Source organism: Sturnira hondurensis, unplaced genomic scaffold (assembly GCF_014824575.4).
Source record: "Sturnira hondurensis isolate 20B ecotype Veracruz unplaced genomic scaffold, ASM1482457v3 Scaffold0006566, whole genome shotgun sequence".
Lineage (NCBI taxonomy): Eukaryota > Metazoa > Chordata > Mammalia > Chiroptera > Phyllostomidae > Sturnira > Sturnira hondurensis.
In genome coordinates this window covers 1,643,184-1,660,152 of record NW_028079197.1, presented here as the reverse complement: position 1 = coordinate 1,660,152, position 16,969 = coordinate 1,643,184, and the positions used below count along the sequence as shown (strand labels likewise).

The window sequence follows — 16,969 nt, the reverse complement described above, 5'->3', positions numbered from 1 at the left end:
CTTTGCTCTGGTCCCTGAGACTCTACTGCACTGCAGCGTCTCTTTACCATTTGGTTTTTCAGTGTCTGTTACGATTTCTGGTCTCTTATTTTCATATATGCTGGAGAACTGTTGGCTGTTTGCTTTGTTCCTCTGTAGATTGGCCAGAATTTTCTCCCATGTGTATAAGGAAATGGAACCCACTCCATCCTACTCCGTTGCCGTCTTGGACTGATTTGACTTCTTATAGACACAGATACACAACATAGGTAGATAACATAGGATTCAACTCCTCAGGTTACCTTTTATGTTTGGGCTGGGAAGAAACTACAGCAGGTCCTAGAATAATGTCTTTCTGTTCAAATTTATTTCTTTATAATGCTAATGAAATATCATAGGAACTTAACTCTTGTTTATATCAATTAGCCTATGGTAAATTTGGTTTCATTTATATATCATTTGGCTTAAAGTCATAGAACCTACCTACAACATTAAGTGAGGACTTACTATACATGCTCTGGTACAGAAGGGGGAAAACTTGCCTTAGCTCTCTTCTCATGAAATCTTCCTGTTGGATAGAATTTATCTGTAGGCTTATATTGGAGGGAGTTTCAATAGATTATCTCTTTGGTCCTTTGTAAACTTAACCTTGAATTTCAGAGACGTGTTGGTAAGATGATAAGACTGACTAGTTCTGGATGCCAGCCCAGTAGGTGGGGTGTGACATATACCACAACCACAGATGGCTGCATGGTGGAAAGTAATAAGTAAGTTATGGAAGGTAAGTATGCAGCCATGCTAAGGAGTCTGAAGTGTGTGAAGGTGCACAGGAGTGGCACTGGGAGGAGGGCTAATGAGTACTTCTAAAAGCCCAGAGGGTATCTGTTCTCTGCTGTGCCCTTCTACCATCCCTACCAGATGTAGCCTGCCTTGCAACTACAGAGGTTCTGTAGCACGAATGTGGTCAGAGACTTATGTATAGCATCAATTCTATTCCAGAACAAATCATTGACAAATGACCAATGCTAGAATTTTTTTAAGGCATTGTGTCATGTCATGAATAATGCACCTGAATGTATGGATACACTGCTCTCCAGCTGTTCCTTTCTCATTTTCACCATGCGGTGAGACTGTCCTTAGACTTAGGACAATTTCCTGCTCTCCTTCCTGCCCAGGGAAACAAATGGACCAATGGGGTGTTGATCAAAATTGAGCTGGTAGTTTAAGATTCACACAGAATCATGGAATGCTTCTTATCCACCAGCTCCTGATGAATATAAAATTAAAACCATGGAACTGTCCAAGTCTATTTTGTGGGCTGAGATGGGGTGAAGGGGGCTTAAGAATCATTTTTCAACTTCTCTGGTTTTGATTGTCCCTGTATACAAAAAATGCTGCTTTCAGAAAACCCCCCTTTTTTAGATTAAGTATTTCATGGAAGCAGAAAAGATGTGAGAGAAATTGTCTTGTACCTGCAAGAAAGCTTTGACCAAATGTGGTTACCTAGAGTTCAGAGCTCAGTGTTCAGTACCTTGCTGAGCTTTAAGACTCTGGAGTTCTTGCTGCTGCCTTTGCTTATACACCCTTTTCTCATCATCCCAATCTAATCACATTCTACTTGTGGTTCATATTGCACATCTGTGGTAAAACTCACAGTGATCCCTCCAGTTTTCACAAGAACCCTCCTCATTGATTTCATAATAGTCATTCCCACCATAGCAGTCATGGTGACTCTTACCCATATTTAATCTCCTATCACTTTCTAATTGTCTCATTTGTGCATACTTGAAGTCTCTGGTGACGCGTAGATCCATCAAAACTGGGAGACTATAATAAAACTTTCCTTGTAGCCTCCAAATAGTCAGGCACCCTGAAAATTAGAGTGCTTAACTGAGTTAGAGAGTATGAAAGGGATAGATATTTGCCAAAGAAAATGTATCTGAGATGGAAAAAATTTACTTTTTTGGCAACTGACTGACAAGTCATCACTTGTTAATTTAATAAAAAATATATATTTTTTCACTTTCACTACCTTTCTGATGCCAAACTCTTTTCCAAATGAAGTCTAATTATCTCCTTCCATGGTGTTTTAATTCCTGCTATCTTACTATCTTAAAATGACATTCAGTTATGATGACAAAGCAATGTAGACAGCCACATGCTGCATCACTTATTTCTTATATCCATTTCAAACTATTCTCTGTTCAAGTCTCTGGGAATGCATATATTCTATTTATGTACTGAATCTGGATGTTTATTTCCTAAAGAAACTTGGTATTCCAGAATGCTGCTTTGTAAAATTGTTTGCATTTAGAATTTCAGTGGGATATCTTCTGAAAATGAAGACCAGACTAGCTATTCCTGAATTCAGTTTAAAAACAATGACATTTAACACTTCTTAAAGAACAATAGAAAGGTGACACTTATCAAGGGAATGGTTTGCTTTTGATCTTTTTTGGCTGCTCTGAGTGTCTCAGACTGTAGCTGAGATTATGAGTCTTGCTGATCTGAATTAGTAAATATTTCTTTAGTTCATCCATTCCTTTTCATTCCAATTACCATTAAAAAAACCATTTCGTGGATTGGTAAAGCAGTTTCCTCTTAGGTCTCCTTCTCTACCTGCAGTCTTGTGGTCTAAATTACAACTACCAAGGAGCCACCAGAGTGATATGAGTGGGGATCCCCCAAAAACTCTGTACTTACCTTCTGGAAGGTGGGCCACTTGTACTACAGGCTTATTTCACTAGGTGAGTGCTCTAGGAACCCATCTATAACAGCGTATGAGCTGGCATTGTGAGAGGCTGCATTCAGCTTCAATGAAATTTTTGGGAAGACTATTTCAATGTATTTGCCCATTTCATGATGGGTGATTTATGAGCTCACCTGCCCACACTGCGCTAAGTGTTCAACAGATTTTGACCAAAAATGGCATGACCCCTGTGCCCCACCCTCCCTATTCACCTGATCTCACCCTGAGCCACTTTTTTTGTTTCCCCAGATGAAAAAAGTCCTCAAAGGAAAACATTTTGTTGCTGTGGAAGAGGTGAAACAAAAAGTGGCAGAAGCACCAAAAGGCAGCAAAATCAACAAGCTCAAACATTGTTTTGAGCGGTGGAAAAAGTGTCCCAATAGGTGTATTGCATCAAATGGAAAGGACTTTGAAGATGATTGAAGTTTAAACATGTAAGAATAAATCCACAATTTTTTTATAAACAAATTCCAATTTTGTGGGTCCTCTCCCTCATATTTCTAAAACAAAACTCTATCACCCTGCTTAAAACTCATCAATAGCTCTCTGCTTCCCACAGGGTAGGATAAAAAGACTCATGATCTGCCCCCATTTTCTGTCCAGGTCTGTGGCCTGTCACTCTTCAACTCTTTATACTCCAGTGACACCAAACTGCTGATAATGTAGTCCTCATCTCTGTGCTTTTCAGGATCTTCCTCTCTATCTGAAACACTTCTTTCTTTCTCCTGAGTGTTTAATTCTGATTTATTATTTATCATTTATCTCACATTCTGTTCCTTCTTGGCTATGTTCCTGATCTTTGCCTGTCTTTAGGTGCCTCCGCTATAAGTTGTCTTGGTACTTAACATCAACTGACTATGTAATTCTTGAGGACAATGTCTGCATTTGAGGCAATGTAGCACAATTCTTAAATGCACCATCTCTGGAGCAAAACTGGCTGGGTCTAAATCCTGACCTCACACCACTGACTAGACACAGTGCCCCCACCCCATGCTGTCTCATTTTTACAATGAAGTGTGATCTTCCTTAAACTTGCACAAGTTTCTTACCCTTCCTACTTCTCAGTTTTCTCATCTGTGAAATGGGAATAATAGTGGCTTACTCAGAGGGTTGCTGTGATGAAAAAATAGTTAATACATGTATAGTGGTTAGAATGCTTCCTGGAATCTTGTGAGGACTTAAACAGTAAGTGTAATTATTATTTGTACACCCAGAATCTAGCACAGTACCTGGTACAAAGTAGGGAATGTAGCATAGGCTTATTTGATGCAAAGCATTTTTTAATTCAGATTAAATTCAAATAACATAAAATTAAACTTTTTGAAGTATAAGATAGTGGTATTTAGTGCATTCACAATATTGTATTACCGGCACCTCTGGCCAGTTCCACAACATTTTTATGCCCCCAAAAGGAAATCACATACCCATGTAGTCATTAAGTAGTTATTCCCCAGTTTTCCTCCCAGCAGCTGTCATGCAAGTAAAGTTTGTGATGCATTTCCTACAGGGGATATTACAAAAATGCAATGTAGCTATACCACAATACAAATAGAGTGGAACTTCAAAAATGCCACAGTCACAAAAGATTAACCATTAGGGTTTTAATTCACAAACCTTGTGCTGATTAGGTCTCAAGAAAGGATTTTCTAAGGTCACCAGTGTGGTGCCAAGTGTTCTACTATCCTTTTCTTTAAATAATACAAGATTTATTTGAAGGGGCACAAAAGTAACATTTTTCTTTCAATTGGGAACTTTAGAAAGAAAACATTTCATATTGTATAAGACATGCTTAATGCAGTCTGGCATTTGGAAACCCACCATCTGAAGTATGTAGTGACAAGAGAGAAGACTCCAGAGCAGGTACTGTTGACAGCACTGTTTCTGTGTGTCACCCCTGACTCAGTGACTCCAGAATGACATTGGGTCCCTGTTGAAAAAGCCATTCAGGCTATCTATTGCCCATCAGCTCAATCCATGCATATTCATAATTGAGAACAAAACTGCCTTAAAAAGGTCTTTTTGACATTTATTAGGACTCAGCTATAGCTATAGATTTCTCATTCTTTCCATTGCCAGCTGCTGCCACTTTTCTGATCCTTTCAAGTCACGTTCTGTGGGTATATGAAGACCATTTCCTGCCTAGTTTCTGTGTGTGTGCACGCACATGTGTGTGAAAGACCTCTGTGGCAATGAAACTCTATCCCAGTATCAGGTTTATATTGATAATCTGATTACTGGCATTGTTTTCCTCATCAGACTTTCTATAACTCAGACTGTAGAGACCTAGCTGTTCCCTCGGCTTTGACATTCTAGGTCCTTGAATCTTGATTTACTTCTGTTGATTTGGGCCACTGTAAGGGATTTATTACTCAGCCTGTGGTTTCTGGCTTCAGAAAACTGCCTGGCTTTGTCCTCATCCTTGGAAGGTTGACTTTAGCATTGCTTATATCCTTATGCTAGAACATTTTAGATTTACACCTGACAAGAGATATTGTAACATTCACATTAGAAAGTATTTGCTTTTTAAGTAGGTTATACAGACTTGGATGCATATGTGAGGGGGAAAACTCAAAGAAATGTATGTGAAAGGTAGTATCATTTAAAAATCTACTATCAGATTCACATTTATTTTTTAATTAGGGTGATAAAATTTAATCACCACTTTTATTTAATGCCTCATCTTAGAAAGTTTTCTTAAACTAATGGAAAGGATGTATTTCAGACTAAAGGAATTTTTCAAACCCTGCAAATCTGCCCTTTTCTTAATTAGATGAGGAGACTGATAAAACTTCTGGAAAGTAAGGAAAACACTGCCAGTCTCAGTGTTTCTTTGTTGTGCAAAACACATGAAAGGAAAAAAGCCAGAGCTGCCTTTGTACAATTCAGATCTGGGCAGGGTACATACTGCTGCATGATTTATGTTTGGGAGAAAAATTGCTCTTTTCTGCAGACAGGCCAGAAGGACTAGGTGGCAGAGAGAGCAGCCATAGGCATGCAGAGGGGCTGGGAGCCATCAGTCAAGCACCCGTGGTGGCTGCTTTCACAGCTGCACTATGAATGAAGTTGTTCTCATGGGTCAGGCAGGTGCTGAATCTCCCCGTGTGGCAGGTTAAAACCAAAATATCCAAAAGGGAGGTGACAGAGTTTAGTGATAGCTTGTGTATTTGATTCCATCCTCTGCTACTTCACAAGATGTTTTCCACTCTGTGCTGCTGTTTCCTCATTTACAAAGTGATAGATTAATAATGTCATCTACCTCATAGGTAGAATACCAGGTATGAAGTGGTATTCAATGCATTTTAACTAATATTATTCTGATTATTATTCCCCCTCCTACTAGGAAATAGTATATATTTTAGTGGCTCACAACATAGGTGAGGCATTGTATTAACTGGGTTTCTATGCTAGTCCCACCACTTGCCAGTTTTTTTTTAACAAGGAGTGAGTTGGTTAACCTTTCTGTGTCTTGTTTTTCTCATCTGCCTAATGGGGTGACTAGAAGTACCTGTTTCATAGGATAGTTAGGAGAAGTAAATGAGGTCAGATAGATGTAGCACTTAACCTAGTGTCTGATGTATAGTGAGCAGTCAAATATTAGATGCTATTTTATTTTATTGATTATGCTATTATAGTTATCTCATTTCCCCCCTTTCCCCCCTCTGCCTGGTACCTCCTTTCCCTCCAAAAAAGCTATCATTTAGAATTGAAGGACAGATAAATTGCTTCCCAGACAAGGTAAAACTAAAAGACTTCATCATCACCAAGTCATTATTATATGAAATGTTAAAGGGAACTATATAAGAAAATGATCAAAACTAAATTCTATTTTAATTACCGCATCATCAATGCAGTCATCATAATAATTAATAATATGGCCCTGGCTGGTGTAGCTCAGTGGATTGGCCTGCAAACCACATGATCACGGTTCGATTCCCAGTCAGGGCATATGCCTGGGTTGCAGGCCAGTTCCCAATAGGGGACTCACGAGAGGCAACTATACATTGATATTTCTCTCCTTCCCTTCCCCTCTAAAGATAAATAAATAAATAAAATTAAAAAAATAATTAATAATATGAATTGAACCTTGTGATGTTATCTCCAGAATAAGAACTTAAAGAGTTCCAAAAGCTTCAGTCACTCATATACTCTTTCTCTTAATAGAACTCTAATGCTAGAAAACAAATGGCCAATGCCACAGTCTACCAACAGATTCAAGATAGTAGTCCTCTTTCTTCTTGTCTGAATTTTAAAACTTTCCATGGCTTACTTTCTTGAGGGGCTGGAAGAAGACATTTTATTAGGTCAATAATGGAAAAGAAACACAGAAGAAAAAAGAAAAGACAATTTATCAGGAGTAAGTTTCTGTGCATCCTTGGTCCTAATAGCCATAATTGCACTTGTCTAGACAGCTTCTGAGATTTTTATGGATGTAAATAAATACACAAACAAAAGTACATAATAAATAATATATCATATATATAGTTTTAACTCCCTAAATGTATAATTTTTGTAATGGCTCTATTCAGATATAATTCACATACCATAACACTCACCTTTTAAGTATAAAATTTAGTGGTTTTTAGTATTTTTACAATGCTGTAAGACCATCACCACTATCTAATTTCAGAATATTTTTATTATTCCTTCCACAGTGCCCTCTATAGTCCTGAGATCCTTATCTTCAACAGAGTTTGGATGGAACAGGCCCAGGGACACCCCTTTTTTCCAACTACCCTCCAAGTTCTTTTCTAGTCACCACCTTTGGAACCACATCAGCCATCCTTGGCCTGCAAGACCAGCCAACTTGCTGAAGAACCATGAGCTCACACATTTGTTAGAATTATTACACTGAGGTGGAGGCTGTCATCAACCACCTGGCCAGTCTGCATCTGCAGGCCTCCTATACCTACCTCTTTCTGGGCTTCTATTTCAACTGTGATGTGGCTCTGCAGGGTGTGGACCATTTCTTGTAAGACTTGGCCAAGGAGAAACATGAGGATGGTGAGCAGCTCTTAAAGCTGCAAAACCAGCAGGGTGGCCACATTTTCTTCCAGGATGTGTCACAGCCTTCCTGAGATGAGTGGGGTAAAACTCAGGACACCATGAAAGCTGCAGTGAAGTTGGAGAACCTGAACCAGGCCCTTTGGGACATGTATACCCTGGGTTCTGCCCACACAGACGTTCATCTCTGTGACTTCCTGCACAACCACTTCCTGGATGTGGACATGAAACTCATTAAGAAGATGGGTGATCACCTGACTATCCTCCACAGGCTGGCTGGCTCTTGGGATGGGTGAGTATCTCCTCTGAAGGCTCACCTCAAGCAGGATGAAGAAGCCTTTGGAACCCAGAGCCTTTGAGGGAGCCCTATGCATTTCCCTGGAATCTGGCTTTTGCCTGAGCCTCTCCCTGAAACCACTAGGCATCATTGTAACCACTGTTCAGTGCTCTCTCCCAGGCATTGGACCAAATGGAAACATTCAAGCTTTTTGCAGAAAAAAACAATATTTTTATTATTCCTTCCAAGAAACCCAAACTCCCTGTTACCCTCAACCTCTTTCAGGCCTAGACTACCACTAATCTGCTTTCTCTCTCTATGAAATTGCCTATTCTGAACATTTTCCATTCAGAATTATGTAATATGTGACATTTTATCTGACTTATTTCACGTACCATGTTTTCAAGTTTCATGCCAAAGCATGTATTAGAACTTTATTCCTTTTTATGGTTGAATATTTCATTGTCTAATGCTTTGTGATGTTTAAATAATTTTCACCTTAACCCTTCAACTTATTCAGTATCCCCAGGGTATCTGTTCTTTCTTCTTTCTGTAGTAGAAAGGTTTTCAGGATTCCCAGGCACTGTGGGGCACATGGGAAAGAGTGGATAGCAGAGTTTGTTCAGGCACATTATCATCAAATGCTTAAATCTTAGCTCTGTATAGTCACAGACATTACAGACTTATCCAATAGCTTCTTTCATATTCATAGCTAAGACAGAAGAGTTATTGTCCCTCAGGCACAGACATACAAAAAAATCTTGCAGTGTCCTGTTCTCACACAGATGGGCACTGTCCTCTGCCTGCAAAGAATCCAGAGAAGAGCCAGCCTACAAATATTGCCTTGCCTTCCATACTATTTCAATTCTGGTTATAGGACATTTGCTGTTCCTTCAGAGCTCTCACTGACTGCATCAAGGAGCAGGGTAGTGGCAAATTTCTAAAGGCTAATGTTTGAATTAAAAGAATCCTAAAAGCAAGTGACATTTGGCATTGTGGGAAAATATTATTGGGATGTGCTTTGGAGTCAAGTGGGTGTGGATTTGAATTTTTTGACTTGTATCTGTGCATTTACTCATCTTCAAAATGGCATAATAATACCTATCTCATGGGATCATGGTGAGGATGAACAGAGTTCAGCCTGGCATAGCTCTTCATAAATAGTAATGTACATGGTTACTCTTGCTTGGGTATACTTCCTTTAACGACAACAATAATTTTACTTTGTATGGTGATGAATAGCTTTTGACTCTGAAGTCACATGACATAGGTTTGAATCTTGGCTATTAGCTGTGCAACCTTGGGTGAACTCTAACTTTCTGTTATTCTGTTGAGAGTTTTAAACTAGTTTATGTTTTCTAAAGCATCTTGGCACATGGTAGTGGCTTGATACACAGCAACTATTGGTGCCAGTAATAAAGCAAATATATCTTCAGGTATCATGTCTACATCAAACTACACAGCCACATTGCCTTCCTATTGTACTTAGAATAAACTCTAGATTCTTCTGTATGGCCTGCAGAGTTCTACATGATCTGGCCCTGCCTACTTAACCTACCTCAAATCCTGTCACTTTCTCCCTTCACTTCCTCTAGGACTGCCATATTGGTCTTATTATTCCTCAATCAAACTGTGTTCTTTCTTGCTTCAGGGTCTTTGCATTTGCTATTCCCTCTCTCTGTTTCCAGATCTTCCAATTTGCGGCTCCTTTTTTGTCATTTGGGTTTCAGTTCAAGTGTTACCTGCTTAGAGAGGCCTTCCTCAACCACACAATATACTTTGCTCATGCCCTAGTCACTCTGTTTTATTATCCTGCTTTATTTTTGCAGCATTTATTGCTATATAAAATTATTTTCTTTGACTTAATGTTTATTGTCAACTTTCCCACTAGAGTATAAGCTACATGAAGGCAACCGCTTTATCTTTTTGGCTCATTAGTGTATTGCAGCAACTAGAACAGGACTTGAGCAACAGTAGAATAAATATTTGTTGGATGAGTAGATGGATAGAGGAAAGGAGATACATGGCAAAGATCTTCACTCTGACTTTTAGGAATGCCATTATGGCTGGAAGTGGTATTCCTCCACTTCCAAAGTTATAGATCTGTCTGCAGATTACAGGACAATGGTTCATTAGAATGGATTACATCTCTTACTGGAAAGAATCCCAATGCACTATCCTCCTGCATAGCATTGCCTTGGGAAGCTGCATTGGACACCTAAAGGTATACTATTAGACAACCACATGTGTGGCTCCATGAGGTAAACCTCTTTTTTTTTTACATTGAATTACCCAGATAATTTCATATGTTGTCTGTCTTACTTTTTGTGTAGATAACATTTGGAATGCTTTTTCATTTCAGTTGAACAGGCTTTAGAAGGCATTGGGAGTATTAGAAACTTGGCTTGATGACTAATAGTGAGCTAGAGTTAGGAAGATAGCTTGCCTGTAAACATACGGATGACAATAGTGGCAAAAATTAGTAAACTTCACAGAGAAGCCTGGGCTTGACTATTTTACTACATGTGGAAATTTAATAAGAAAATAATTGAGGATCTCTGGAAAAATTAGCAATAGCAATGTGCTGTTCCTACAGAATTAACAAAGGCAGAATGTGCTTGAGAAACTTGTTTTGTTTGGTTTCTTTTCTATCTTTTATTGTTTGTTTGAAAATATTAACAGTAAAGTAGGAAAGAGTCAAGAAATAAACCAGGACATGGTGATCCCTGATAATTGGATCTATCTAAATCTCTCTAAGCAAGTAGAGGGATTGGAACTCTCCCCGAAGTCTCAGTCATCTCTTGGTCAAGAATTCTCATGGTTCGTGCTTCCTGAACTACTCTCAAAGCCCCTAAAATTAGTATGATGACAAATTAGAAGAGGGAAATGTTGAAACTGGAGGGGGAACTCATTTGGTGTGGTTTCCAAATGCTGGTTATTGGGCTCTGGAGAGTCTCATTCATAGAGGTCTGCATCTTTAATAAACTTCCCAGGTGTTTCTGATGCAGATATTTCTGAACTATGTTTTGAGAAACACTCATTTAGTGTTTTTCTCTTAATGATATTTTAAAATCTTAGTGTAACCTGCACCTTACACTCTCATCAGTCCTCCTCTTCCTCTCCTGTCTTTCAACTTCAGAGGGTTGATTAGGTGGTTGCCTATTATTTACCACTGAGCAAGAGAAAGCCTCTTATAGGGTATTAGCTCCCTTTCTTACTACACACATGCAGTTGTCTATTAGGCAGTTTTTTGGTGTCTTTTTTGTTCCTATTCTTCCATACTACAGTGTATACCAAAATTTCCTCCCAACTATAGTGGCTAAAGGGTTGTAATTCACTGTTCTTACCAATCAGAGGCTCAATGTAGGTGCTAGAGTCTGAATATTTGTGTTTCTCCCAAATGTATGTGTTGAAAGCTAATCCCCAAGGTAATATTAAAAGGTGGGGGCTTTAGGGTGATTAGGTTATAAGGGTGGTAGCTTTATCAATATGATTAGTATCTTTATAAAAGAGACCCCACAGAGCTCCCTAGCCCCTTCTGCCATGTGAAGAGCAATGAGGAGTCTGTGACCTAGACAGGAGCCCTCCAACCATGCTGGTACCTGATCTCAGACATCTAGCCTCCAGAAATGTGACACAATTTTTTTCTGTGTGTATAAGTCAGCCAGTCTGTAGCATTTTGTTATAACAGCCTGAATGGACTGACAGTGGGTGTCCTAGTTATTGGTTTACATAGTTTAAAGCTCTCATAGCAACTGAAACTTAAATGAAGAAACTCAGGCACAAAACTTCAGTGCAAACTTCAGATCCCTTCCATGAACTCCATCCAAATGCATGCAACACTAACCTCTCTATTCCAGCCATGATGTCTCCCATATTCTGTCCCATAGCAACAGGGGACCTGGCACCTGTTAGAAAAATGGATAAAGGAAGGTTTTGAGAGTTAGCTGAATTTGAGCTGAGCCTGGAAACACAGGCAGGACATCTTCAGATACAGTTGGAGACAAAGTGTAGTCTAGAAAGAGGTAACAATATGAAGATAATCACACATGAGTTGGAGCCTCTTTCCAACTCAATGAATACACATCAGAACCATTTAGAGTGAGAAGGGGAAAGGATGTGTTAAAATGCAGATTCTAGGGCTACAGGCTCTGCAATTTTTCAGTTTTTTTATTTCATAGGTCTTGGGAGGGACTTACGAATCTTAATTTTAACAAGTCCCAACCCAAGTGATTTTGATACAGGTGTTTCATGCAGAACACTTTGAGAAATACTGGCCTAGTCCAATAATGGCTTTGCACAGATGTTGAAATTAACAGAGGAGAGTGACCTGTTGGTTAAAAGTAACCATTCTGGAAATGCTATGAACGATTCTTCCATCAGAGGTGGGCCCTGAGCCATACACCTTAAAATCTCTCCTAATTTGTACTTGGCTGTAAATTTAATATCCATTTTATGATACTCGAAAAAGATGCATAATTTCATGGTTTGGCCATTATTGCTGGCATTAAAGAAGTGACTATTACTTGTACTTAATATATCTTTCCAAGTTTCTTAATGACTTTGAAGCATATAGCATAAGTGCTACTCTATTTGCATATAGAGCACAAATGCTGAAAGCGAACACCTGTTCTCTTGGGGTGGGTTTGACAGGCAATAGTTTCCTCCTTCCTTCAGGCATTCTAACTCCCCTTCCTCCCCAGCTGTTTTGACCATATGAGCAAGAATGGTACCTTTATTCCAAGTCTCTTCCACTCTTCCTTAGACATTCATTAATCTCCAGATACCCTGAAGCTCTAACTTTACAGTTAGCTAATCCTTGGAAGGCAGGCAGCAGAAATTACACAACCATTTGAGATCAAAAGAATTACTTCAGGAGCTGAAATAAGAAAAAATAATTAATGCATATACTAATATGAACTTCTCTCTCCACCCTCATGTGTAAAGAGGAAGTATTTCGGGAGTAGCAGTGGTATGAGAAATTGTACTTCTTCACCACATTTGGTAAACAATTTTAATTCCTGCACGTCATCTCTCTGTTTAATAAAGGATCAGAATATGGCAAAGAGGGAAATTCATTATAATTTATATTTATAATATTGTATTGTCTCCTGGTTCCTTGAGTTCAGAATGCTTGAGGTAGATATGCAAGAGAGTATGGTTTGTGAATGAATGAAATGTGTATTCTGCATTTACAATTTTCTCTCCATGTAAATATAAGATTTAGTACTGAAACACTATTAGTTGAGAATAAGAAAGTTATGACACCTAAAGTATCATAGGATTCATTTCTTCCCACAAGTCTGGAGTGCACTGGGCACTGAGAGTTTGGATGAGGGCAAGAGTAACAGACAGAGATGATAATAAACAGCTGATCAGGAGGAGAGAGTGAGTACTAACAATTTTCCTCCTTTAAAAAAATTTTTGTATTTAATTATTGTTCAAGCACAGTTTTCCATCCCCCACTCCCATCCCAGCACCCCCCCCACCCCGTGCTCCCCATCTCCCTCCCATTTCCACCCCCCTTAGTTGTTCTCCATGTGTCCTTTATACGAGTTTCTGCGAATCCTTCCCCCGTCCCCGAAAATTATCTCCCCTCTCCCCTCTGGTTCCTGTCAGCCTGTTCTGTATTTCAGTGTCTTTGGTCATATTTTGCTTGGTTGTTTGTTTTGTTTTTAGGTTCCTGTTAAAGGTGCGATCATATGGTATGTGTCTTTCACCACCTGGCTTATTTCGCTCAGCGTAGTGCTTTCCAGTTCCATCCATGCTGTTGCAAAGGGTAGGAGCTCCTTCTCTCTTTCTGCTGCATAGAATTCCATTGTGTAAATGTGCCATAGTTTTTTTTGTTTTTTGTTTATTTATTTATTTATTTTGGTGAGTGGCTAGCAGTACCATCTTCTTTAAATTAATCTTTTTTTTCTGTCCTGACTAGCACAAAATGTGTTCTGTTTAAGCATCTCTTGGGAGTTTGGGGTGGAGCGTGAGGCATGAGTGAACACTGAATAGATTTAGTGAAATATCTTGCCAATTATTTTGCATAAAAATGTGAAAAATCCACAGATACTTTGTTCTCCTTCCAGTTACTCTCATTACTTTCTTGCATGCTGACCTGCCATAACCTCCAAGGGAATTACTACCATAAATAGATAACACATACCAGCATGAGGGTGCAACAGGGGAGACACTTTCAGCATATAGATTGATTTAAGAACACACACTTAGATTTCATAGAATAATTATTGAGGTGATTATGGAGATAAATGGCATGCCATGTATTGCATAAATAAGATATAGTGACTATGATTATACTTCTATAAATACCTTGATAAATATGTTAAGAGAAGTCAGTGAGCCACAGAGTATTTCACCAAAAGTCAGTATTTCAAGAAATCTATAAGGTGACACTGACTGTGAATAACTACCCTTTTCATTTTCTCTAGAATATAGGTAGTAAATGGTAAAATTATGATCTTCATGGTGCCTCCTTTTCCCCAGTTGGTATAAAGATGTCCATCAGCTAACAACATATTCTGGACATTTACTTTTTGTGTTGGCCTGTACTAGGTTCTCTAGGAAACTTAATATTTCATGTTATTGAAAATTAGCTGAGTTATAGTAAATATTGATTACATGCCCTAAACATAAAACTAATAATCTCAATAGTAAATGGTATAGAAATTTCTTCACCTATTTAGTTACTAGGATACTAGACAATATAATGCAATAATAAGGGTTATGAGACTCAGTTTAGCAACTATGGTGTAGGGTAAAATGTCTACATTTGGAGTTAAAACTACTCTGTGCTTGTTGCTAGTTGTGTGACCTTGAGCAAGGTACTTCATTTCTCTGGTTCTCAGTTCTCTCACCTGCAAAATGGGGATAATCATGATACCTCTCTCTCATAGCTGATGTTGGGGATGGAAAACATCAAGTAGGGGACATGAAGCATCTGATTCAGAGCAGCAGCCCAACTAATGTTTGCTTTTCTTCTACAAATACAAACCAGTGATTGAATTCATTAACTTGATTGATGATTTAGAGTCAGATATTAAACTTATTCAAATTTTACCTGTTTGAATCCATCATTAATTTTTTTGTTGCCTCCTGTAAAACATTTTGCTCATGACATTTATTGGTTATTCAATGGAGAAGTTATTTTTCTCATAATTTTCACAATTTTCTTATTTTATTATTCAAGTACAGTTATCTCTATTTTCCCTACACCACTTCCCCCCACCCCACCCAACCCCATATCCCACCCTCTATCCTTCCCCACTTTGGCTTTGTCCATGACTCCATGCATATTCCTTGACAACCCTTCTCCTTCTCTCCCCTGTTAACATCCTCCCCCATGCCCTCTGGTTACAGTCACTTCGTTCTTCATTTCAATGTCTCTGGTTATGTTTTGTTCACTTGTATGTTTTGTCAGTTAGGTTCCACTTATAGGTGAGATCATATTGCATTTGTCCTTTACTGCCTAGATTATTTCATTTAGCATAATGCTCTCCAGTTCCATCCAGTGTATTGGATGGGCTTTCTATTATATATCTATTATATATAATAGATATCAGGTGCTTTCTATTATCTATCTATCTATATATCTATTCCATTCATCTATGTGCCTTTTCTTATGCCAGACTGTTTTTTTATTCTGCAGTGAAATTTATTTATTTTATTTTATTTTTTCAAATTTTTTATTTAATTACTTTTCAAGTACAGTTTTCTGTCTATTACTCCCATCCCATCCAACCCCCCATGCTCCCCCCTCCCTCCCATTTCTACCCTTCTCAGTTGTTGTCCATGTATCCTTTATATATGTTCCTCTAACTCCCTCCCCTATTTCCCCTGAAATTCCCTCCCCTCTCCCCTCTGGTCACTGTCAGCCTGTTCTCTATTTCAGTGTCTTTGGTTATATTTTGCTTGCTTGTTTGTTTTGTTGTTTAGCTTCCTGTTAAAGGTGAGATCATATGGTATTTGTCCTTCAACACCTGGCTTATTTCACTCAGCATAATGCTTTCCAGTTCCATCCATGATGTTGTGAAAGGTAGGAGCTCCTTCTTTCTTTCTAAAGCATAAAATTCCGTTGTGTATATGTACCATAGTTTTTTGATCCATTCATTTACTGAGGAGCACCTAGGTTGCTTCTAACTCTTGGCTATTGTAAATTGTGCTGCTATGAACATCGGGGTGCATAGGTTCTTTGGGATTGGTGTTTTAGGGTTCTTAGGATACAATCCTAGCAGTGGAATTGCTGGGTCAAAAGGCAAGTCCAATTTTAGTTTTCTGAGAAAATTCCATACTGTTTTCCATAGTGGTTGTACCAGTCTGCAATCCCACCAACAGTGGACCAGAGTCCCCTTTTCCCCACACCCTCTCCAACACTTGTTGTTCATTGCTTTGTTTATGATAGCCATTCTCACTGGTGTGAAGTGGTATCTCATTGTGGTTTTAATTTGCATCTCTCTGATAGCAAGTGATATTGAGCATCTCTTCATGTGTCTCTGGATCCTCTGTATATCCTTTTTGGAGAAGTGTCTGTTCAAGTCCTTTCCCCATTTTTTAATTGGGTTAGTTGTCTTCTTAGAGTGAAGTCCTGTGAGTTCTTTGTATATTTTGGAGATTAAACCTTTGTCTGAGGTATCATTGGCAAATATGTTTTCCCATCCAGTTGGTTGTCTTTTTATTTTAATGCTGTTTTCTTTAGCTGCGCAGAAGCTTTTAATTTTGATGAGATCCCATTTGCTTATTCTTTCCTTTATAGTCCTTGCTCTAGGGGACATATCAGTAAAAATGTTGCTGCGTGAAATATCTGATATTTTTCTGCCAATGTTCTCCTCTAGGACTTCAATGGTGTCACAGCTTATATTTAAGTATTTTATCCACCTTGAATTTATTTTGGTGTATGATGTAAGTTGGTGCTCGAGTTTCATTTTTTGCATGTAGCTGTCCAGTTCTCCCAACAC

General features: G+C 38.6%; 1 pseudogene; it reads left to right on the top strand.

Moving 5' to 3' along the window:
• Positions 1-7,545: 7,545 nt before the first annotated feature.
• On the top strand, positions 7,546-8,308 carry LOC118989846 (ferritin light chain-like; annotated as a pseudogene).
• The last annotated feature ends 8,661 nt before the right edge of the window (positions 8,309-16,969 follow it).